The sequence below is a fragment of the Mauremys mutica genome, chromosome 2 (assembly GCF_020497125.1).
Source record: "Mauremys mutica isolate MM-2020 ecotype Southern chromosome 2, ASM2049712v1, whole genome shotgun sequence".
In the NCBI taxonomy this organism is placed as follows: Eukaryota; Metazoa; Chordata; order Testudines; family Geoemydidae; genus Mauremys; species Mauremys mutica.
The window spans coordinates 7,330,922-7,356,717 of record NC_059073.1 but is presented as its reverse complement, the minus strand read 5'-3'; the positions used below and the strand labels follow the sequence as shown (position 1 = coordinate 7,356,717).

General features: G+C 45.3%; 1 protein-coding gene and 1 long non-coding RNA gene across 3 annotated transcripts in view; one reads left to right on the top strand and one right to left on the bottom strand.

The window, feature by feature from the left end:
• The window catches only part of ZC3H3 (zinc finger CCCH-type containing 3), a 341,038-nt gene that overhangs the window by 175,275 nt on the left and 139,967 nt on the right, over positions 1-25,796 (bottom strand). The window lies entirely within an intron of this gene.
• Positions 5,863-25,796, top strand: part of LOC123364164 — a 30,759-nt gene continuing 10,825 nt past the window's right edge. The window contains exon 1 of the long non-coding RNA XR_006577021.1: positions 5,863-5,944. This is a non-coding gene — a long non-coding RNA (uncharacterized LOC123364164). The remainder of the gene's footprint in view (positions 5,945-25,796) is intronic.

Sequence of the window (25,796 nt, the reverse complement as noted above, 5' to 3'; positions counted from 1 at the left end):
AGTTTGAAAGTGTTGGCCTAAATCTCCTCATCACTGATCCAAACAACCCCTGAACCTTGATCACCTCTCCAGCACCACACAACCAAGAATGGTCAGAAGGCTCCAGAAGACTTTAAAAGGAACAAGTGCTTTGGAAACATTTCATTAAAAATGGCTAATGTCTCTACCTTGAGGAAATTAGCATACAGCTGGAATGAACTGAATCAGCCCTTCATAATGCTCCGCGGATAACTCTGGTTCAAATTTTTTTTTTTTTTTTTTTTTTAGTACTAGCTCACTGGGTCGACTAGGGACAGGAGAGCTGGGGAAGCAGCATGAGACTAGACAGGGTGTGAATGCAAGGGCCTCATGTGGTTCAACAGTTGAGTGATACTGAGAGGCACTGAGGACTGTTGTGCTCTTCCAGGAGGGTGCACCAGCATACCTGGAGGATGGAAGGGATGTGAAACAGGTGGAAATGCCAGGTCCCATAGGACTCCAAGGACACAGGAAATGGCATTCACACACTATTTGACTACACACCAGCCCCTGGTGTCATCTCAGAAATATTCTGAATGCTTATTTAGCTCCATTTCCCAGCTAGATACACTTCTTCAGCCTCAGCACAATGCTGAAGCAGCACTTCAGGAGTTGATTGAACTGGTTTCACGTAGCGATTTGTCATGAAAATTTTGATCGCCAGTATGTGGCCTGCAGCAAATAATAACTCCACTGCTAAAGATGCCGTTATACAATTTCTAATTATGCTGGTCAGATTTCTCTCCCTCTTTTTGTGCCTCCTCTCTTGTTCCCCTTGACACCTGTAAACAGGACCTTTTAGGTTCATGCAAAATCCTGGGACTCAATGGAGGGAGAAGCCTACGTTATCTCCCTTCTAACTGTGCCATGGCAAACCAGCTCTATTTATCCTGGCTGTCATTCACATGCTCCACCGCGGCTGAAGAATCGAAGGAGGAGACCTATGTGTCTCAAACTAAAATATAAAAAATCCTTTGAAAGTGGTTCCAAATTAAGAGCTGCAGCCATGCTGTCAAGCTCCTGCTAGCTGAGTCTACAGCACCTTCCGTGCAAAACTGTAGTTTAGCCCATTTATTAGAATGATGAAAGCAAAGGGATCTAAAAATTGCACTCCTTCCTTAATGAGCAGCCAAAGAGATCGGTAAGCATAATTTCAGAGGCTAGTAATATTTTATATAATCGCCGAGTGGTTTAAATTGAAAACCCCCAACTGAATCAATATTTACTGCATTGAAACGAAATGAATAGTAATAAGTCACTAAGCTCCCTGTCCTGTTTCATAAAATAAAAAATTATAAAAATGAGCACAGGCGCAAAGAGACTATCACATTAACTTTTACAGCACTTGGGGAGTCGTAACCGACTATTCTCATAAAATAAAATTTTAAAAAACCTGCCGGAGGAAGCCTTGCTTCAGCACTGCCAACAGAAAGCAAAGGAGGAGCCAGGAGTTTAAAAATACAGGCAGAGATTTCTCCCACCAGCCCACATTCCACTTTATCAGCATGGCTACCTCTGTCCCCAGCCACCCAGAACAATCCCCTCAGACAAGAAAGGGCACCGCTAGACAGGCTTCCACAAGACAGGATTACTGCCCACGCCGACACTCCTTTGGCTCCCCACGCCACAGACACACACTCTGGGCTCGTCTACGCGGGAAATGTGACAGTGGCACCACTGTAGCACTTCAGTGTAGACACTACACTGCTGAGAGGAGGGTTTCTCCCATTCTGTAGGTAAAATCAACTCCCAGAGAGACAGTAGCTAGATCGATGGAAGATTTCTGCCACTGACCTAGCGCGGTCTACACCGGAGATTAGGCTGGCTTAACTACACCATTCAGGGGCTTGGATTCACACCCCTGAGTGACACAGTTAAGACGACTTCATTTTCTACTGGAGACCAGGCCAGATAGACACACATCCTAGGCTTCCTGGGTTCTCTGCTGTTTCACAGGTTATAGTTCAACACAGTATAGGTTCACTGTTACTTTCATGGTGTGGCCTTTGTATTTCCAGTGTCCAATCAGGGTAAATTGATTCCTACCTAGTTGCGTGCAGATGCTAGAGTGCTGGAACATTCTGGGCATTATTATATCTGCAATGTCTATTATAGTCAAGGAAAAGGCCCAGCTCCTTCTTCCAACTGCAGATCAAACTTCCAGAGAGGGAATGATACACTCATTGGGCTGAAGTTTCTCAATCCAGAGTGATTTGTTTTTTTCTGGATGGTTTGGTAAGAGTCTCTTCAAGCCTTTCAGTTACCCCAGGGTGGTGGTTTTCTATAGTTTGAAAAAAAATCATTCATAAGCTTGTCCGAACACCACACCATTTTACAGTGCAATGGTATGGAATGCAGCTGGAACATGTCTGGAGTTCTGCACCCTGAAATAAATACTTAGATTGTGAGATCTTAGCGATGGGACAATAACTTCACATGTGTCTGGGCAGCAACCAGTATATGGAGGGACTGCTGGAATACAAAAATAAAGGTGTGCTGATGTTCAGTGACTGCATGGTCAACACACACACACACACACACACACACAGAGCGTTCAGCTGGCTCTAATCACATTTCCCATGGTGTGAGCATTTTATTTATTTTTTTAAGTTTGGATCCTTTATTTTGAACACTCTGGAAATTAAATGCAGTGCCAGGGTCAAGGTTATTATAAAACACATTTCTACAGCACCTTTGATTCATGAAACTCAAAGCAATTTACAAACACCTCCATGGAGTAGGAAAATGTTCACCCCACTTTACAGGTGCAGAGAAGTTAAGTGATTTGCTGAAGGACACCCAGGTTAGTGGCTGGGCACAGCTGGTAATGGAATCCAGGAGGCCCAGCTCCAAGTCCCCTGATTAGATTTCTCCTTTTTAAATGCACAAACCCCCTAGGAAATTCAGTTATGGATCCCACAGCAACTCTAACTTAGTCTCTTTGACAAAGACAACAACATACACAGTTCTCCATACATCTGAAGAAGTGGGTCAGAGCCCACGAAAGCTTATGTTATAATAAATTTGTTAGTCTTTAAGGTGTCAGAAGATTCCTCGTTAGTTCTACAAAATACTCCCTCTTTCTCCAGAAGGGTCTGAGATACTAGTGATTGAAGGGTAGAGTGGTTTGTGTGCACTGAAAAATTGCCATGTTGTACTGTGATTTTTTCCAGGATGTCTTCTTTCTTCTGGTCATTTATTCTCCTTGCCTCAAAACATCAATCAACAATCAATTTCACACATACAGAATGGAAAGAGACTGTCTAGGAAGGAGTATGGCAGAAAGGGATCTAGAGGTTATAGTGGTCCACAAGATAAATATGAGTCAACAGTGTAATGCTGTTGCCAAAAAAGCAAACATGATTCTGGGATGCATTAACAGGTGTGTTGTGAGCAAGACACGAGAAGTCATTCTTCCGCTCTACTCTGCGCTGGTTAGACTTAAAGACTGAGAGGGGACATGATAACAGTTTTCAGGTATCTAAAAGGGTGTCATAAGGAGGAGGGAGAAAACATGTTCACCTTCGCCTCTAAGGACAGAACAAGAAGCAATGGGCTTAAACTGCAGCAAGGGAGGTTTAGGTTGGACATTAGGAAAAAGTTCCTAACTGTCAGGGTGGTTAAACACTGGAATAAACTGCCGAGGGAGGTTGTGGAATCTCCATCTCTGGAGATATTTAAGAGTAGGTTAGATAAATGTCTATCCGGGATGGTCTAGACAGTATTTGGTCCTGCCATGAGGGCAGGGGACTGGACTCAATGACCTCTCGAGGTCCCTTCCAGTCCTACAGTCTATGAATCTATGTCACAGCTAAATACCAGGTGGAAAAGATAAGAAGTTAATACATATTGCAAGAGATTATTTAAGGTGAAATTGGCAGTTATCACCCCTAAATCCTAGGGTTCATAGATTACAGATTGTTGGAATGAGCCATAATTCCAGTGACTTTATTAAGTATGATTTTTGGTGTCTAGCAGAGTTATGAAATTCAAGTTCCCAGGTTCATCTTTTGAAGGTGTTATGTAAACTTCCTTTGAGGACAGGGACTGAGAGGTCAGATATGGAGTGATTGTTTTTTGAAAAGTGTTCACCCACGGGCAATATGCTGTTTTTGTCTTATTTTTCCATGCAAGTTCATTTGATAGCACAGTGATTGTCTGGTTTCACCCACACAGTTGTTACTGGAGTATTTAGTGCACTGGATGAGCTACACCACATGTTGCAATAGGCACATGTAGGAACCATGAATCTTGAAAGGTGTATTGTGGCGGGTGTTGATACTCTCAGCAATGGAGATAGATCTGCAGGTTTTGTATCTGTTGTTCTGGCAGGATCTGGTGTTACTTTGAGTTGGTGGGTCCTGGTCTAAAGGTAATAATTGGAGATATACCAATCTCCTAGAACTGGAAGAGACCTTGAAAGGTCATCGAGTCCAGCCCCCTGCCTTCACTAGCAGGACCAATTTTTGCCCCAGATCCCTAAGTGGCCCCCTCAAGGATTGAACTCACAACCCTGGGTTTAGCAGGCCAATGCTCAAACCACTGAGCTATCCCTCCCCCTTTGTCTGTGGAGAGCTTGCTTCTGATGATGAGCTTGGCTAGGTTGGTGGCTTGTTAGAAGGCCAGAAGAGTGGGGGGGTTGGGAAAGATTTTTTTCAGGATGAGATCCCCATGGAGCATGGCTTGTAATTGCTTAATGAGACCTTGTACAGGTTCCAGTGCGGAGTGGTAGGTGACAACTAGGGGGTGTGCTGTTGGAGGCTTTTTCACCCTTGTATTGAAGCAGGTTCTCGCCAAATATTTGGGTGGCCCTTTCCATGATGCAATCTACTTCTCTGGTGGAGTGTCCTTGTTTGGGAAAGGCAGTTTTAACTGTATTCAAGAGTGTATCCTGGACTTTCTCCTCGGAGCATATTCTGTGGTATCCGAGGGTTTAGCTGTAGATAACAGATTTCTTGGTGTGTTTGGGGTGGTTACTGGATCTGTGAAGGTAAGGATGGTGATCTGTGGATTTCTTGTATGTACTTGTCTGTAGGGTTCCATTACTGAAGCTGATTGTGGTGTCGCTCTAGAGAGAGTTTGATGGATGGGTAGTGGTTGTTGAAGTTGTGATGGAAATCTACAAGGGAGTTTAGGTCATCTGCCCAGAGAATGAAAATATCATCAATGAATCTCAGGTATTTCATTGGTTTTGTGGTGCACTTGTCCAGAAATTCTTCCTCCACGTGGTCAATGAAGATGTTGGCATATTGGGGAGCCATCCTAGTACCCATGGCTGTTCCCATGGTTTTTACAAAGTGTTTGTTGTTGAATGTAAAATTGTTATAGGCAAGGATGAAATGGATACATTGGCAATGTGTTTGTCTCTTGCAACATGTGTTAACTCCTTATCTGTTCCACCTTGTATTTAATGGTGATATTCTGAGTACCTTTCTCAGACACAAAGAAGAGCTCTGTATAAACTCAAAAGCTTATCTCATTCACCAACAGAAGGTGGTTCAGTAAAAGATATTGCACCTCACCCATCTTATCTCTCTAATATCCTAGGACCAAATGGTTACAACACCGCAAACAAGTTTGTCCTAGACAAAGGAATGTTGATTTGCCTGTTTGCCTGGGTCTCCAATGTAAATTGAGCATGGTGATGCCAGAGGCAATGGGCAGTTCATTTGCAATCCAGGTAAATACCAGTTATCAGGAGAATGAGGAAACAGCATGGCATCAGCACACCAGAGGACACATCACAATGTGAACCCCAGGCGGCCATCTTAACTTGAGACAAAGATAATGAACTCTGGGGAATATAAGGAGAAGCAAAAGGACATCTTGTTATCCATCACTGAGGGAACACAGAAGTTAGAGCTCTTTGCATCTGAGTGACGGATCCCCAGCCATGTGGGTTGGTGATGCTGAGAAGCAGCTGTAGGTAAGAAAACTGCTTTAGACAAAGCTTGGAGTCTGCTCCGGTTATAAGTAGCCTCTCTGAAGCATGTTATACTTTTGTTTTATTTGTGACCATTTTCTGTTTCTATTATCTCTGCTTGGTGTCACTCCAATCTCTGTTCTTTATCCATAAACATATTCGTGTTTTATTACCAATTCATTGCAGGGCTGATAGGAAAGTGAGGTGAGCATCCTTAGCTGAGCCAACAAGCTCGTGTATATTCTCTCTCTCTGGAGACAGCGGACTTGGTGCATCTGTGGACATCAGTGACAGGGGCTGGATGACGCAGGGAGATGCTTCTGGAGAGTTTGGGTTAGACTGGCAGAGTCCTAAGGGATTTGTCTGGCTGGCTAACAGACTGGGGAGGCGGGGAGCTGCCACACAGTATAGCACCAATAAATCCCTCTTGCTAAGGCAGAAGGATAACAGGGTGGTTTACAATCCTGCATGTCCTGAGAAAGCAACACACTGTCCATCTCCGTTAAGAATGCAGCCTCCACAGAGCAAATGACAAGCCATGCAAAGCCACAGAACTGCAGGCATTTCCACATTTCCTCCTCAAATTATTAATATAGTCTTAAAAATAGGTTTAAAAGGAATATTTAAGATCTCTTTAGATTAAAATTTCAAGTAGGAACTATCTTCTTTTATGTCCTGTACAGCCCCGAGCGTACTGTTCATGCTTAACTGAGAATAAAATATTTATCCATACAAATTTTTATGAAAAAAATATTGGAGTTTCCTTTAGGGGCCCCCCTTGGAGACTCCCTCCCCTCTCTGTTTCAGGTCTAGGGGATGAAAGCCTCTTTCAGTTTCTTATATTTGAATTCACTAGGTTTTAATTTGATAAATGATTAAGTTCAGGCGGTGTTCCACAGCAAGTGAAATTATTTGTTCTCAAAATGGTCAGCAGCTTGGAAACTGTCAATGCTTTTGGACAAGCGGCTACTGCACTTGTGCCACGTTCAACCCTTGTGCCCTTTTTTCACTTTCTCATATTTAACAGCTGTGACCTTTAAGACCTTCCTATGTCCATCTGTAAATCCCTTCTTCAGACAAGCCTGGTGGACAGTGCAAGACAGATGCTGCTGGGGTCAGCTAGCACTCCGGGGGCCCCAGTCAGATATCAGGAGTACAAAGGGAGCAGAGAAGATGCTGACCACAGATGTTCTTCCAATACACGGCAGTCCCACGGTAACTTACTTCTCGGAGGCCTCTCACCAGCTCACTGAAGTTCGGCTATTAGCCAAATGGAAATGAAACAGCATGCCAAGTTTAGCCTGGATTCTGTAAATCTTGTGCAAATCAACCTACCGATACTCAGGAATCACTGATTAATGGCAGACCACCATCCCATCCATGACACCCCACTCAGCACATTTCACAGCCATGCTGGGGATCCTGCCTCAAGGGAATGCCATTTACCAACCCAGTGGAGATTGTGTGCATCATGGAATCTGTGTGGGTGGCAACAGTTCCAGCCTCCACCCCTCTATGAAGGCCACATACTGGCTGGTTAAAGAAGAGATCTGGATGTTAGTCCTAGGACAAGTCCCATGGTTAACATGGGTAGTCAGGGTGGGAACAGAAGACTATATAGAGGTAAATCAGTTGCCGCCTCTCCACCACCCCGCAAGTTTGTTTGATAAGTGACGAAGAAAAGGACTATTCCTTATGCAAGACAACTGTTAGCAGTTTAGAGGTTCGTGGTATCTGAGGTTAGCGACACAAACAATATGTTGTACAAGTTTCTTTATTGGCTTTCTTTGACGTTACACAATCAAACATAAAAGCCAGAGAGATTTCCTCTAGTAGGAAAGAAAGCCCATAGGTCATACCACAAATTGCAAAGCTTCACCACACTGCTCTAGAGGGCAAGAACTTCTATGCGGTCAGACAGAGAATTTGCATTTAAAAAAAAAATACTTTGCCACGGCAAGGATTAAAAACCACAGATGAGTGCAGCCATAAGGAGTGGATACAGACACCTCCTGAAATGATTGAGCCAGACATCTTTATGATACCTCAAGGTGGTACTTATTCAATACTAAACAAGTTAATTCTGATCATCTCAAAAGCAGCAGAAGTAAATAAATTTACAGTGACTGAGGAAGCCGATTACATTGTTCCTCAAAATAAAATCTAGGAGGGGGGAAAAGGTAAGCCAGAGGCTCATTAGCTCACACAAGGCTCCAGCTAGGCTATGGAGGTACAGTGTACTGAGCGATACGAACTCGCTCTTGATTATTGGGTCTCTGGTATTAAGCAGATATTAAGGGGCAAATATATCCCATCACAAATCCAAAAGGTCTACTGTGTTTCCCAGTTGACTCACCTTCCTGCCAATTCCTCTCTTTTTCATAATACAGAAATGTACGAGTAATTACTTAGAAAAATTATTCCACATTGAAAAGCCCAACATTTGTTAAAATCCGACTTAAACCGGGTGTTCCTGGTCCAAAAGGCATGAACGGTTTGCCCTAAAACATAGGATCAAATGCTAAATCCTGATCTTCTGCCCTGAGGCCACTGTGCCTGATGTAAAGAACCTACTATTATTCATTTACAGTAGCATTCACTCTGTTATAGCTACTTTCCAAACACTGGAGAAAGCATGACCTGCACAGAGGTGCTCACAGTCTAAGAACAGACGAGGAGACAGGTGAAAGAAAAGGAAATGGGAACAGCCTATTTATATACAAATCTACTTGATTCATAATAGTTGGTTTTCGAGCGGGACTTAACTGTGAACCAGGCAGGGGCCTTGTGGATAAGATGCAGGAAGTTGCACCATCCATAGGGGGTCACGTGGAAGAAGTTATGGAAGTGACCATGTGAGAAGCCAACGGACAGACAAACAACTGGGAGCGACTGAACAGCAAAATTTTAACCCTCATCATTTTGGTCCAAGCAGAGATACCATAATACAGAGGAAGAGATTTCCCCTGATGCATTAATCAACATAAGTATTTCAGTCTGAACACAAGACTGATCAGCATAAAACAAGCATTCTTCTGACTGTCCCATGTGCCTAGGAAGAAGCAATGACACACCCTTCTCATCAAGAAGAGTTTATACTAGGAATAACTTTGACATTAGCTAACCTGCATTTGCAACGTATAAGAGGTCATATTTATGAGGATGGTAAGTCATGCTGCTGCATCTCCTGGAAGACACTAGCAAGCTGGGGGGCTTCTTCACCTGTGAGTTGCACCTGCCTTCCTCCAAACCATGTTGGTGCACAGATTTCAGCCCTTAAGGCATTCATGCCAAAGTCAACGATGAACGCAGGCTTGTTACAGTGCAACATTTCACATCCCTCTGTGGATGGCAATTAGCTACTCAGAGCATGGGTAGACCAATGGTCTAAAGTTTGGGTCATTATTAGGGACATATTGGTCCAATGCATAGGACATGGGGATTGGGACTCAAAGACCCAAGTTCTGGTCCTGGCTCACTTTGGGCAAGTCACTTCCCCTCCCACCCTTTCGTCCATCTTGTCTACTTAGACCGTAAGCTCTTTGGGGAAGGATCTCTCTCCTACAGCTCAGTGCCCAGTGAAAGGGAGTCCCAATCCTGGTTGGGGCCTCTAGATACTACTGCAATACAAATAATGATACTGGAATAACCTACTGCAGTGTCAAACGTTATTATAGACACACATGTGATTTCAGTCTTCTCCAAGCTCCTACTAGAATTGTGCCAGCGCATACTTCAGAAAGTTGCTTTGTCATGTCTTTATTGACAGAGATCTGTGGATGGAAACTAGAGTTCCTAGCCTGCAATGCAGTAGTCATCCCCACTCTTTTTTATGGGTGTGAGACACGGGTGGCATACCAAAGCCCTAAGTGTCTGGAGTGGTACAGCAGTGCTGCCTATCAGACTGCAAGACCGTTGCATCAACGGCAGCATTCTTTCTGCAGTTAACATCACCACTGTTGAGGTGAAGATTATGAAACATCAACTTTGTTGGGCTGGTCATTGCGTGTGGATGGCTGATACTCGTCTTTCGAAGCAAGTCCTCTTTTCTCAACTTAGTCATGGTAAGAGGACCTGCGGAGGACAGAGGAAACGTACGAGGACACCCTGAAAGTACATCTTAAGAAGGGAGGCACTGACCCCATGAATTGGGAAGAGCTGGCTGGAAATAGACTGCAGTGGTGTCACACCACGCGTCATACACCCAGCCTCAGCCTGTTTTGAAGGGAATCAGCTTGCTCAAGAGGCTGAGAAACAGCAGAGGAAGGAACGTGTACAGCATCCTGGCCAGCAGCTGTGCTCTCTCCAAGCAACCACCTGTCACATATGCGGAAAAATCTGTAGAGCACGGATTGGACTCCTCGGCAATCTTAAGTCTCATCAATGACTTTTCCCCTGGCAGACATCAGCCTTGTATCGAGGGACAGCCAACAACGATGACTAGATTTCTACCCTAAAGAAAGCTACTCCTTCACCATTCATTGTTACAGATCAGTTAAGCTGTCTGTGATTCATTCATGCTGAAATGCTAGAATTAATGTTAACTATCAGTTACAGAATGTTATATGCCTTGTGTCTTTTACAGAAAACTGAGCTCCCCAGGCAAAACAATGCACATGCCAAAGCATGGTCAGTAAGGCCAGCACCACAGCTAGACAGCCTTGGAGAAGAGAGGATGCTTATTTGGGGATATAAGAGGCAAATCAGAATGGGACAGCAGTAACCGATATCATGCTGACATCCGCAGCACTAGCACAATCATGAGTTAATCTGGCGACAGTCTACCCCAGGAAACACCACTTCTCTTTGGCAGAACGCGTTCTAGGAGAATAAGCCAGACAGAATGAAATCTGATATGTGCACTAGGGCTGAGAGAGGTAAGTAAAGCCAGGGGACAACAGATGCCACAAAGGACGGGTCTCTGACAAACTGCTCGGCAGGAAGGGTCAGAGGAGAAAGGGCATTCTCCACAAACGCAAGGTTTTCTTTATTCACTGGAGCTAACCCTAAACTAGGCCTAACAGGATGGGCTTTTGCAGTGTCCGGTCAGACATGCTATGCAAACCATTTCTGTTTTAACTTGATCTTTTCTCTCTCGTCTTAATTAATTTCCATATTAATTAGGCCACTTGGGTCTTAGCTCGTTTGGGAATTTCACACCCACTCGGATTTGAACTAGAGTCCTCACTCATAAGGAGTGTGACTATCAGGTCCAGTGGGTGCACAGGAAACACCATCATGGATGAGAACCCAGATTAAAGGGCACAAGCTCCTCCAAGAGCAAGTTAGTACTGCTAGAGCTGTCCGCATCCCGTGGCTCAGTCTGAACCTGACTGTAAAACATCTGGGATGTTGGTGGGGAGCAGGCGTTATCGGTGTATAACCATTGCCACAGTTCCAGTGAGTTTGCTCAAGAAAAGGACCGATTATCTGCCGTTCTTCCCAGAACTACCTCGCCGTCCCTCAAAGCATCAGCCACCCAGTTTTTCCCACTAAAAGGTTTTTTATCCAGATTCTTATCTTCCTTAATAGCCTCTGAAATAACTCTGCTTTCATTTGACTCCTGATTAATCAAACTGGGAAGAAATGCTCAATCAGCCTTCATCTTCGACATTCAATTTGTTTTCAATGTAATTTAGAAGCCTTTGGTTTGCACCGACCCAAGCTACAGGTCAGAAGAAGCACAGTACCCCTGTGACGAGAGACATTCATTTTGTTTCCAGGCCTAGGCCATTTCACAATCGCTCTTTTACATCCACAAATCCAGGAGTATTTCCAGGGGTTTTAGAACATTTTTCTCATGCCAGGAAGAAACAGATGGATCCATCTTTCAGCCTGAAAGAGGACTAAATGTTTGTCTAGCCTGGAAAGAATTAATCAGTTGAAAATTAAGCCCAAGTACTTGCCAAGTGGTCCGACCTTACTGCCCCCGGAAACTGGTTAGCTCTTTTTCGAGGCCTGAGACTTCCCCTGTCACTCATCTGTAACATGTTGGCAGTGCAGCGAGGTACAGCCCAGATGCTAGCAACAGTTGGATATGGCTCAGTGCAACAGACCGTGGTGGGGCTTAGAGGAAGGGACCACTATTTAGATGCATTTGGTAGCTCATACAAACTGATTAGGGTCACTGCTGGAGGGCATTGATCTGCCATTCAGCTGTGTTCATTTTATTGCAGTATGTCAGGACTTTTTACCAACTTCTACACCAGCAATTGGTGCCAAACTTCTGGAACTGATCAACTGAAAGCCAGAGAAGTTAGAAAACCATTTGAAAAAAACTTGCCATTGTTAATTTCCCAGTCTGGAGTAGAAATTAAATACATCACTCATTCTGCTGTCATTGTCAGGTTAAAAATCAGATTTAAAATCAAATGTCCCTTAACTTTATAAATATCCAGGATTGAAACAAAATATTCTCAAACTTCTTATACTGTTAGGTAGGATTATTATATTTATGTAACTGCTTCCAGAGGTTAAAAACGTCTTTTCAAAAGTGTTTAATACAGAAAAACAATATGTACAATTTTAGGTCATTTAGATCACAGCATCTAAAAATGCTCAATTGCACTGGAAATCTGGCTTTCAAAAGGTAGATGCTCTCACCATATTAGATGTGTATTTCCAAAGGCATAGCTGCCATCTGGGTGATTGGGAGAGGACAGAAGCCTAGGAGGAAACATCTGCCTTGACAAAGTCCATTTAATCTTTGATTTCCTGTACAGGGAAAAATAAATAAGGCTACGTTTTAGTCACGGGTACTTTTAGTAAAACTCATGGACAGGTCACGGGCAGTAAACAAAAATTCACAGCTCATGACCTTACCCTGACTTGTACTGTATGTACCCTGACTAAATCGGGGTGGGATGAGTGGCCCAGGGGTACCACAGGTGCAGGGGGTGTCGGCGGCCCAGGTGCAGCCTGGGATCCCTGATGGTGCTGGGAGCGGGGGGAGGCTGATAGGTTCCCTGCCTGGCTCTGACACTCCCCGGAATCAGCGACATCCCCATCCAGCTCCTCCTAGGCAGAGGCGTGGCCAGGCAGCTCTGCACGCTGCCTCCACCCGAGCACCAGCTCCACAGCTCCCATTGGCCGGGAACCATGGCCAATGGGAGCTGTGGGGGCGGTGCCTGCGAGCGGAGGCAGCACACAGAGCCAGGAACTGAGGGAGGGAGGGACATATCCCCACTTCCAGGGAGCCTCCCCCCTGAGGCAAGCGCTACCCAAAGCTCATGCCCCAGCCCTGAGCCCCCGCAACAAATTCCTGCTGCTGGTGACTTCTGTGACAAACTTGCAGCATTAAAAATAAAACACCCCGGGACTGGATGTGGACCAAAAAGATGAAGGATAGTCTTGTCATGAAGGCAGTGGATTAGGCTTTGGGAACTCTGGGTGCAATTCCTGGCTCAGCCATAGATCCTGTGTGACCCCGGGCAAGCCACTTGAACTTTGTGCCTCAGTTTCCCATCTGTAAAATGGGGATAACAATATTTCCTTTCTCCTGCACTTTGTTGGCCTTGTCTACTTCGAGTGTGAACTCTCCAGGGTATAGCCCAGGCATAGGCAACCTCTGGCACGCGTGCTGAAGGCGGCACGCGAGCTGATTTTCAGTGGCACTCACACTGCCTGGGTCCTGGCCAGTCTGGTGGGCTCTGCATTTTAATTTAATTTTAAATGAAGTTTCTTAAACATTTTAAAAACCTTATTTACTTTACATACAACAATAGTTTAGTTATATATTATAGACTTATCGAAAGAGACCTTCTAAAAACATTAAAATGTATTACTGGCATGCGAAACCTTAAATGAGAGTGAATAAATTAAGACTTGGCACAGGACTTCTGAAAGGTTGCCGACCCCTGGTCTAGCCCATTGCTTTGCGTGTGTCTGTATGGCATCCAGTACAATGGGGCCCCTTTCTCGGGTGAGGTCTCTAGGCAATGCTGCAACACAAATTCCCGTCTGTCACAGATACAGGTGGCTACATGTGTAATGGAGAACTCAGAACAAGGACAGAAAGTAGCCTAGGGACCTGGGAAGCTGAGGTGGGAAATCTATTTTATAGAAGGGAAAAACTGAGAACAAGAATTCTAGCCTACGCCTACAGGTACTTGCCACTATCAGGGAGGGAGGGAGGAACATTTATTCAAATTAAAAAAAGAAAATGTACAAGGGGAGAACAGAGATGGAACATGAGGCAGCATCCTGGCAGTTTGGTAAAAATGAGCTATCACCATATCACTGACAGGCTGCAGCTATTGTAAGTGATTGGGGAGCATAAAATAAAGAAACAAGTCTTTTCAACTGCCTTATTTTTCTACCCTTGGATGGCTACAATGGCATCCCAAGCTAGTGAGAGGCTGCAGAAGTACAGTCGGCTACAGGTATATAACATCCCACCACGAAATCTTACGGGTGTATGAAAACTTATCTGTATGGCACTATGGCCTCTTAGAAAACACCCTGGTGTGGGGAGAGGGTTGGAGCTTCCATCACCTCCCAGAGCAATCTGGAAATCTACAAATCTCACCTTCCTATTACTGGAGATAGGAATGTAATGATTTAAATTAACCAGTTTTACTTGTGCACTAGCCTTTGCGCAGTATTTCCACATGAGACTCTCTAATGAATAAGGACAAGGACCAGCTCCATGTCACCCACACTGCACAGAGAAAGTCAGTAAGGGTTCTTCAGGGCAGAACACTGCACCAGTGCATCTGCACCAGTGTAGCGCTTCAGTGAAGACACAACCTACACCGATAGGAGGGCTTCTCCCATCAGCATAGTTAATCCACTTCCCCGAGAAGCTACGTCGACGGGAGAATTCTCCTGTCGACTCACCGCTGTGTACACCACAGGTTGGGTCAGTATAACTAATTTTTCACATCCCTGAATGACGTACTCATACCAACCTGATTTCTTAGGGGAGACCTGGCCTCAGACCTATTCCAAAGGCCACAAGCAGCCACTTTAACTGCTAAAAACAAGGCCCCAACTTTTCAAAACTCCCTCACTAACTTTTGGGGTGCCCAATGAGCATGATTTTCAGAGGTGCAGAATATCCCTTTACTCCAGTTGCCAGAAGCTGGGAATAGGTGACCGGGGATGGATCACTTGATGATTCCCTGTTCTATTAATTCCTTCTGGGGCACCTGGCATTGGCCACTGTCGGCAGACAGGATACTGGGCTAGATGGACCACTGGTCTGACCCAGTATGGCCGTTCTTATGTTCTTAAGTCAATGGAAGCTGCAGAAGCTCAGCACCTCTGAAAACAGAACCCTTGGAATTTGACGGTGGTTGCCCAAAAACAGAGGCCGATTTCAAAAGTTCAGGCCAGGATGACTAGTACCCTCTCCTAGGTGAGCTCATGCATGCATGCTGCATAGGCAGGAATTTGGAGAGGCAGGTTCACACCTCCACCAAAACGATTTTAAAATCCTAAGGAAGTCTCCTTGTTTAAGAAGACTCTATAGATTGTCTTCTATGTTTGATGGTTATTTCCCTGGAATCTGCCTGCTAGTTGTCTTGTTAAACATATTCTGTGTAGGTATTTCCAATGCCTCAGTGTAGTATCTTCGGCACAGAATCACGTTCAACCTATAAAACTAGAATACCTACTTGAGGGGGTATTTTCACAAAGACCTACCGCAATAGAGATACAGCTGTCATATCCTGACGCTGGGAAAAAGAGGAGACACAGCAGAGATGGCACTGTGCTTCGTAGCAACTGGCCACTGGATCAGGAATGGACAATAATGAATAAAGGATAAAACCCCACCACCACCACCCCAGACACCTGCCCAGTCTGGCTTTTCCTTACTCTTCAGTAACACTCGTATAGTTTGCCACACAATAAAGTTCCGCTGGACTGACCTGCATTGCACAGAGAGAGATTTTCCTACCTCTTTTTTTTTAAACTTTCAGGTTGTTGTTTTTCTTTGTTCCTTTTCTCTGTTAGTCTGGTTGGTCAAGTGGCCCATATGTTAACATGTAAGATCCAGTGCCACCAAGAATTAAGCTTACAAGCGTCATCTATATGTGCAGAACAACATAACACCCCATTGACAAGCCTGCTCGACTACATAATCATTAACAGTCTGGTGAAAGGTTTTCACCTGAAGCCGTTTGATAGATGAATCAGTCCAACAGGCCATTAGTTACCTTCTCTTCTCCACTCTACCATACACTGCTGTATACTCCAATTTCCTCTCACATGCAATGAATCAGCAATGGGGCTGTATTAGACATGAGGCTGCTTTTCTTGTCCACCACAGAAGATGGTCAATCAGAAAGTTTAACTAGCATGCCTCTGATCTTTCAGTAGCACTGATTTATTCTGTCCAGTATGAGAGGTTTGCATAATTCCTTGTGCCTATGTACCATGTGATTACTGGGTACTTACTACACTTTACATAATGAGTTCACTTCATTAGATGTGTCCTGTAAAAATCTAACACAAATATTGAAACAGAAATGTCTATGCTAGACAAGCAATAAACTTTGTCTGACAAAAGTAAAGAAGAAAAGGTTTTACCCAGTAACGCATATCCCGTATTGTTGGACCAAAGCCTTGGTTCAGCTTCTGCTGTCAGCAGCTGAGATGCTGGCTGTGCTGGCGAGTGTGTTACAAAACCCCACATGAACAGATGAGAGATCAGGGGCTACAGTTGCACATAGAGGCCCCGCCTGCAACCTGGAGCCAATGTACAAGATCAGGGCGGGGAGACTTTTTGGTCTGAGGGCTGCATCGGGTTTCGTAAAATTGTATGGAGGGCCAGCCCCCACCTCCAATCTGCTCCCCCCGCCCCCAGGACTCCTGCCCCATCCAACCCTCTGTTCCCTGACAGCCCCCCGAGACCCCTGCCCCATCCAACCACCCCTTCCCCTGTCCCTGACTGCCCCCCGCTGCCACATCCAACCCCCACTCCTTCCTGACTTGCCCCCCCCGGAACCCCTGCCCCCATTCAACTGCCTGTTCCCCCCCCAACCGCCCCAACCCCTATCCACACCCCCGACCCCAACCACCACCCCGAACTCCCCTGCCCTCTATCCAATCCCCCCTCTCAGTGACCCCTTACCGTGCTGCCTGGAGCACCGGTAGCTGGTAGCGCTATAGCCGCACCATCCGGCTGGAGCCCGGCCATGCTACCGCCACCACCACACAGCTCAGAGCACCGGGTCAGGCCGGGCTCTGCAGCTGTGCTGCCCTAGGAGCTCACAGCCCCGCCACCTGGAGTGAGCTAGCTGAGGCTGCGGGGGTCGGGGGACAGCAGGGGCGGGACCGGGGGCTAGCCTCCTGGGCCAGGAGCTCGGGGGCCGGGCAGGATGGTCCTGCGGGCCAGATGTGGCCCGCGGGCCATAGTTTGCCCACCTCTGTGCTAGATGCTGTAGATACACATAGTAAGAGACAGTCCATGCTTACACTCTGAACAGACAATACAGATGTAGAGAGGGGAAACTGAGGCAGAGAGCAGGGAAGTGAGTTGCCAGAGGTCACCCAGCAGGTCAGTGGCAGGGCTAAGGCTAAAATCCAGATCTCCCATCTCCAAATCCGGTGCCCTGTCTTCTGGGTCACTCCTAGGGTTGCCAACTCTGACTGAAGCTATTCCGGGAGATTATTTTTCCCACCATGACGTAATGTCATTTTCTTAAAATATCCTATTAAAATCTCCTGAAATGCTTTCAATAGTCACCGGGAGATGGATGCTGATTCCAGGAGACTGCAGGCCAATCCTGGAGGGAGGTTTGGCAGCCCTAGTCACTCTGCACACCACTCTGGCTTCCCCCGCCATCCTTGTACCTTCAGAACACTCCACCCCACAAACACACGTGTTTGTAGTGGATTTTTACAGTAACAAACATTCACACAAGAAACTGAAACAGCTGACAGAGCAGAGGGTTCTGCATTAACCAGATTACAGACTGGTTGGGTCTCTCCATTCATTTCCATCCGCCCTGCTACCTAGCGAGTGAAAGGTCAGAGTGTCGTGGCAGAAGAAAGCCAGAGCTAGACTGGGATTTTGCATGGAGGAATGGTCTCAATGGAAGCTCAGCCAGTTGGAGAAGAGCCTAGTGGAGGAAACTGACTCTTACGTACCTTTCATCGATGGAGTTTACGTGTCTCGGTTTAAAGCTATGCCCAACCAGTACCAAACAAAAAGGCACTATTTTGAATTCAAAGGTGTGCTATGCTCTCCATTTTTATAATCATGCAACTCAGCCAAAAGACAGTCTGCAGCTGGGTATTAAGTTTTGTCTAGCTCTCTACAAACAGGCCAAAACATTTTCATGGGTGCCCCATGTTAGGAATCTGAATGCATATTTAAACAGCACAATATGCCTGATTTTCAGAGGAGCTACGAACATGCAGGTCCTATTGGTTAGCATGGAAAGAGTCAGGCAGCTAATTTAGGTGCACACTTTTAAGCACCCACATTTTAAAATCAGACCCATACAAACACATTACATAATGGGAGGCCTTGGGATATTAGTTTTATCCTCATTAAATTAAGAGAAAACTTTGAATCCTCCCTGTGCTGAGGCCAAAGCAGTTGAAGTAGGTCCATCTTCTTCCTCATTTACAGAAACGACACAGTATGTGATGCACACACAAGATGTCCATTTCCTTAAACCTGGAGCGAATTCTTTCTTGGAGGCTTTAGAAACCAGGACCTGGTCCTTTAGCACCTCCACCAACCACTCTCCCCTGCATGGAACGCTCTAGAGAAGGACTGCATGGAAGGAACGAGCCAAGATTAACACAATACCTTGTCAACTAAATAACCCATAATTGCCTCCCCAGGTTTGAAACTGACAGTTTTATTTTTAATAGAATCAATTCAAAAATCTACTACTCCATTAACCAAAATTAAAAAAAGAAAATCCCATTATTCTTAAGTATTTTCATATGCATTTAAAGCTGGCAGTTAACCTCTGAATCCCATTTTTATTTTGTTTTCATTAGTTCCTCCAAAGTAGAGCTCAATTAGTATGGCTGTCTCTTAAAGGAGGAGGAAACTGAGGGGGGGGGGGTTCTCTCCCCAGGCAGACCAGAATTAGTGCATACCAGCAGCCTGGAGCCCAAGGGCAAAGCATCATCACAAACCAGTGTTAAAGAGAGAGCAAGGCGGCATTTTAGGCAAGGCCTGGGGGTACATCTGGGAAATCGGGATTTCAACCAGCACTGATCACCATGTTCCCCCTCACTTCTTTCTTGGATAGAAACAATCCAACATATGTAAATGCAGGGGAAAGATGCACATTCCTTTCTTCGCTCAGTCTCCCCTATTTGGTCTGTACAATGGTGGGTAATGCTCACAGCTGATTGTTTCAGGAACTGGGGTGGGATTGGGTCAAGGGGAACTTCACCAGAGATTGGATATTTGTGGCTTGAAAGATCCCATGCTGCCATTTCAACATCCCACACTGCACAGTAAATGTGCAGGAGTCCAACACTTGGTAGCATGCTAGGGAAAGTCAAGCCACGCACCCAGATATCAGGATCATTTGGAAAAACGAGATGGAGCATTATAAAGTGTCTCATTCTCGGGGAGGGGGAGCACTGAGCATATGAAAGATTAATGCACAGCTTTGCCAAAACGAGCCTACATTGTTTTTTAAAGCCTCTAACTAGTAGCTAACAGAAAATGGATTATGTTAGGCCGGATGTCAGGACTTCTCAGAAACAATAAGGGGTTGTGTATCTCATACCACCCTCATTAAAAAGATTAAAAAGTACTTCCTATAGAAAAAAAATCATATTTTTAAACTGGAGCCATAGTTTCCCCCGGCCTATAATGTCTCCAATCTCAGCAGATGAATTTCACTGTAATGAGATGTCATTTTTGAGAATGGTTTAACATCCCTTCAAAAAAATCTTATCCCTAAACCTCATAAAACCACGTAGAGATTATTACAAGAAAATTTACCACCCAGACAAAAAAAAATAAAACAAAATAGAACCCGCCAATTCGCAGAATCCATGACACGGCCATTTTTAAATGTGATGGAAAAGGCTTTCCAAGTTATCTGCTTAAACACAGGGTTTCTGTTTACTTCTCACTTTCATGTCAAATGAATTGGGGAAGAAAAAATTGACAGGAACTTTAAGGACATTAGTCACATTTCAAGTCCCTTTCAGATTAATGCACTGAGAGCTTTTGGGGTGGGGGGATGGTGGAGAAAGAGAGGAGGGGATAAGAACTGGGATAATAACTGCATATCTTGATAAAATAAAATTAACTCCTAATCCCCCAACTTTAGATCGCACAGTTCTGCAGTGCAAATACAGACCAAAGTCAGGAGGGGAGTCACAGTAAGAAAGGTAAAGGCCAGCACGAGGATCCGAAAGGAGAGGACCATACGCATCTCTCTCAATTGATAAACACACTAAAGTAACCAAATTCTTCCAAGTCAAATGCTTAGTAGACTGATCATCATAAAATGCAAGCGCTGCTGCTGCTTTTTCTGGTGGACACCAGGAATTCAGGTAGGCAATTGGCTCTGTCCCACTGAAATTATATGGGGATCTCAGATTAGCCAAGGCTAGGGTGTGCTTCATGGCTGGGAAGGATTTAACAAAGTACAACAAAAATAATATTCCAAGTGATCCACCACTCAGCCTCTCGATACCTTCCCTGATCATTCAGACAGTCTATAAAAACCTACCTGAAAGACATTATTAATCTTGTTCAAAACTGACAAAACCCAGGAGAATCCAGAGAAAGAAGCTTCAGCATGCTCACCTCATTGTCACCAAGTAAACACTACACGTGCACACTTTATTTAAAAAAAAAAAGCCACTTGTTAGCCACAGGGCTGGGCTGGTTATCACTGTGGACTGGCACATGGGAGTCCAGTGGCAGATTTGCAGGTCTGGGCTTTCATTTCCTGCTCAAGCAAAGGCTTGCACACTGCAGAGAGCTGTCGAGGACCACGGGGAAGAGACAGACCTCTGCTGAGGACACCACAAAGAAGTCACCTCACAATATATGTAACTTCATTCGAAGCTTCCACCCCACCCGCACACTCCGTGATTATCTATGTTAACCTACGTTAACACTTCGCTACCCTCTTCTCTGCCACTGTGGAAATGGCACATTGGACTCTGCTGCACCCGAGCAATACAGATCCTATCTATCCAGGGTGCATTATGTTCCAGAATCACACTCTCAGCAGTTGCAATCCAGGACCCTGAGAATCAACCCCCACACTTGTATATTCAGCGTGATTTAACATGTCTGTCCCTTATCAACAAGTTTCACTCCATCAGGATTAAAGTTCCTCTCTCAAGTGACAAAGTGGGAGTAATACATAAACCTCCCTCCCAAGAATTCAGGAGGAAACACGTTCTCAGCTCTCCCTTCTTCTTTCCTGCCATGCAGTGTCTAAACATGCATCTTTGTGCAGCTGAGATGGTGTGGACAAGAGATGCCAGATGTATTTACGTAGCAGAGAGCATGAGTTTAAACCAACAGCAAGTTTTAATAACTGAGAAGGATCTCTTTTCCATGCCGTGCTCTGCATAGCTCACAGAAACATTTGCTGACAAGGGGCCACTTCAGCTAGCTTCTCCAGAAGGTGCATTTGAGAAAATACACAAGAGCAGAAACTAGCTAGCAACAGAAAGAAATAATTACTTGTAATTTATCTGCCTCTAGCTGATTCTTCTCCTTGATATTTCTTGAGCCATTCTGGTTGTGAATGGAGAAAAAAATGATACTGCAGCTGGAGCACACTGTACGCATAATTGTCAGTAATGGCAGCTCAGAGCCCTTATCGCCCGCATTGATCCAAATCAGAACGCCATGCACACGAGCTGAAACTCCCATCACGCTGCTTCCAACGCATTACACAAAAAGGTACATTTTGCACCAAAAATGAACTTGGGAACATGCTTCCACCTAATTCCATTCACTAAGCTTATCACAAATTAGAATTCTCAGCCTGTGCTACTGAGTCAGTTTACAAGCCGACCACATGGTACACATCCCAGGGTAACAACGCATCTGAAGGATGAGGATTCAGCCATGGCAGAGAAGAACAGGATTAAACCATGTTCTCAGTCAGCTAGGGCTATGGAACAGTTTCCATATGAGGACTTTTCAGCTTGGACAAGAGACGACTAAGGGAGACATGACAGAGGTCTATAAAATCATGATTGGTGTGGAGAAAGTAGATAAGGAAGTGTTATTTACTCCTTCTCATAACACAAGAACTAGGGGTCACCCAATGAAATTAATACGCAGCAGGTTTAAAACAAACAAAAGGAAGTATTTCTTCACACAACGCACAGTCAACCTGTGCAACTTTTTCCCAGAGGATGTTGTGAAGGCCAAGACTATAACAAGGCTCAAAAAAAAAAAGCCTAGGTAAGTTCATGGAGGATAGGTCCATCAATGGCTATTAGCCAGGATGGGTAGGGATGGTGTCCCTAGGCTCTGTTTGCCAGAAGCTGGGAATGGGCGACAGGGGATGGACCACTTGATGATTCCCTGTTCTGTTCATTCCCTCTGGGGCACCTGGCATTGGCCACTGTTGGTAGATAGGATACTGGGCTAGATGGACCTTTGGTCTGACCCAGTATGGCCGCTCTTATGTACTAACAACCCCTAAGGCATTCATTTGGAAATATGTTTTTTTCCTGTGGAGCCAGCCAGTTCACCACAGAGAGGTTACACATGGAGACATCCACTACAGTGCAGGATGCTCTACCTCCCAGCCAACACAGCATGCTCTGCTAGACAGCGTGTCTGTTAAGTCTAGTTTTAAAACATGTCCCAAGTGATGAGGCTTCCACCACTTCCCTGAGGCAGACTATTCCCCAGCCTCACAGATCTCACTTTAAGACATTTAGGCTGATATTCAGCATACATTTAAATTTAATTTCATTGCTCCTGTTAAATCTATGGTACCTCACCCACCTGACACCCATCCCAACTAGCACACTGTAGTTTATCCCCCTTTGTTTATGGTCCTTCTGCCAGTTTTCAAGTAAAACGATAATAGTGGTAGCTAAGCCAATTTTAGTTAATACTGAGAATATTATTTTCTGAGTCTCAATAACAAAGGCTTTACCAAAATCCAAATATATTACCACCCACTGCTTTCCCTTCCTTTATTAACTTTTGTAATTCTACCCAAAAGAGCAACAAAGTTTACCTGTAAAGATCTATTTTTTTATAAACTAATACTGCTTATTTGTTCCAATTCCATTCCATACAATTATGTTAGGAACATAGGATTTTCTAGTCTGGATCAAACCAATGGTGCACAGATTATTATTGTTGATGACAACAGCCAGTACCAGATGCTTCTGACGAAGGGGGTAAGAATCCCTATAATGGACCATTCCAAAATAAGCTGCTGATGGGGGAGGTTTCTTCTTAACCCCCATCACTTTAGTGGTTACTTACGCTCTGAAGCAGGAGGATGTATATTGCTCATAAACATACATTTAATATAACTGTGGATGTTCTCAAATCCATACGTTTAATCCTCTTTCAAATCCTGTAAGATCTTAAAATCAATATATTGTGTCAATGAGTTCCACAGGTTAAGTATGTATTGTGCTAAAAAGTATTACCTTTTATAGTTTTAAACGTACAGCCCTTTATTTCACTGGATGTCCCAATTTTAATGCAGAGAGAAGTTAGATTTATGGGACATTCGCTGACAGGATTACTTTTCTTTTCCGTTTTCAGTCCCAAAATTGCTTTTCTTTTGCTACCTCTGCAGTTTTGCCTGAGTTCTCAAAACTAATAGTCACTGTGTGGTAAATTCAGATGTTAATTCCCATAATATTCTAGAATCCTTAACAGATGCACTGATTTGTGTTTAAAATTCGTATTCCTTTAGCACAGTGGTGCGTAAACATTTCCAGTCACATCCCTGCTACCATTAACGGAATCTGTCTGCGCGCCCCCACCCTCCATTACTGCACAGCCAAGGCCTCCTCAGCAGCAGAGCTTGGGCTGAAAGTGGATCTGGGGCCGGAACCAGGGATGGGGGCAGAGAGGGAATGAGGACAGAGTTGGGCTGGGGGCAGAGTGGAGCAGGAACAGAGCTGGAAGCTCCCTCCCCACCCCCTGTGAGAGCTGGCCTGGGACCCACCGCATGCCCCCCAACATGTTTTATAAGGTTCTCCCCACTTCCTTGCAGCCCTAATTACTTTTCTTTATTTATTTATTTATTTATTTTTGCAGAAGACACATTTTTAAAAGTACATTGTCTCAGCCATTTGCATCTCAATAAATAGTTCATTATACTTCATCCCATCCACCAGTGATCTCCTAAGAGTGCAGGGACTAATTCACCAGTAATTCCAGGTTACTCTGGGGATCAGCGCGTAACCCAATGCTGGCAATGCATATCAAGGAACGTCTTGAACTCTTTAATGATAAAGAGTAAGATAGGGCCTAAAGTATGTTCAATGCAGGAGCTGCCCGTTCTCTGTAACTGTGCGGTTACACAAAACTAACCAACTGCAGGGTTTTATGGCAAATTAACTCAGCCAACAAGCAGTTAGAAATCTAGAATAGTTTTACGTGCTTTTCAGATTTTTACCCAAGTGACTCAGGGCTTGGCTACACTTACAAGTTGCAGCGCTGGTGGAGGCTTTCCAGCGCTGCAATTACACTCCGTCCACACTTGCAGGGCACAACCAGCGCTGCAACTCCCTGGTTGCAGCGCTGGCTGAAAACCCATCCGGGTTGGGGTATAAGGAGTGCAGCGCTGGTGATCCAGCGCTGCTCATCAGGTGTGGACACTCACCAGCGCTTTAATTGTCCTCCAGGGAATAAGGAGTTATCCCAGAATTCCTGTTCAGCCACTCTGCTCATCAGTTTGCACTCTACTGCTCTTGCCTCAGGTGACCCGCCCTTTAAATGCCCCGGGAAATTTAAAAATCTCCTTCCTGTTTGCTGCAGCCAGGTGTGGAGTGCAATCAGTTAATCTTTCCAGGTGATCATGCCTCCACGCGGCAGACGAGCCCCAGCATGGAGCACTGGCGAATTGCAGGACCTCATTAGTGTTTGGGGGGAGGAAGCTGTGCAGTCCCAGCTGCGCTCCAGCCGTAGGAATTACGATATCTTTGAGCAGGTATCAAGGTCCATGCTGGATAGGGGCCATGATCGGGACGCACTGCAATGCAGGGTGAAAGTTAAAGAGCTGCAGAGTGCCTATTACAAAGCCCGCGAGGGGAATCGCCGATCCGGAGCTGCCCCCACGACCTGCCGTTTTTACAGGGAGATGGACGCGATACTTGGGGGTGACCCCACTGCCAATCCCAGGACCACGATGGACACTTCTGAGCAGGGTGGGGGACAGGAGGAGGAGAAGGAGGAGGAGAAGGAGGAGGAGGCGGGGGGGGGGAGGAAAAGGCGAGTGAAGCTACTGGGATGGGGGAAGACACCCCAGAGTCCCAGGAGGCATGCAGCCAGGAGCTCTTCTCAAGCCAGGAGGAAAGTACCCAATCGCAGCAGCCAGCAGTTGCAGAAGGACAAGCAGAGCAGCGGGTTACCGGTAAGCGGCTTTTATTTTCTGGGTGGAAATGTTTCTGGAGAGGAAGGGGGGTTAGGGCTGCATGCATGCCAGCCTAGATGTGGAATAGCCCATTGATGTGGTCTATCACGTCGCGGTAATCGGCTACAGTGATCTCCTCAAAAGTTTCAGCCAGAGTGTGGGCAATGTGCCTGCGCAGGTTTATAGGGAGAGCCACTGTGGTCCTTGTCCCAGTCACGCTGACGCGTCCGCGCCACTGTGCCACGAGGGGTGGTGGGACCATTGCTGCACACAGGCAACCCGCATAGGGTCCAGGACGGAATCCACATTGCTGTAGAAGAGCCTCCCGCTCTTCC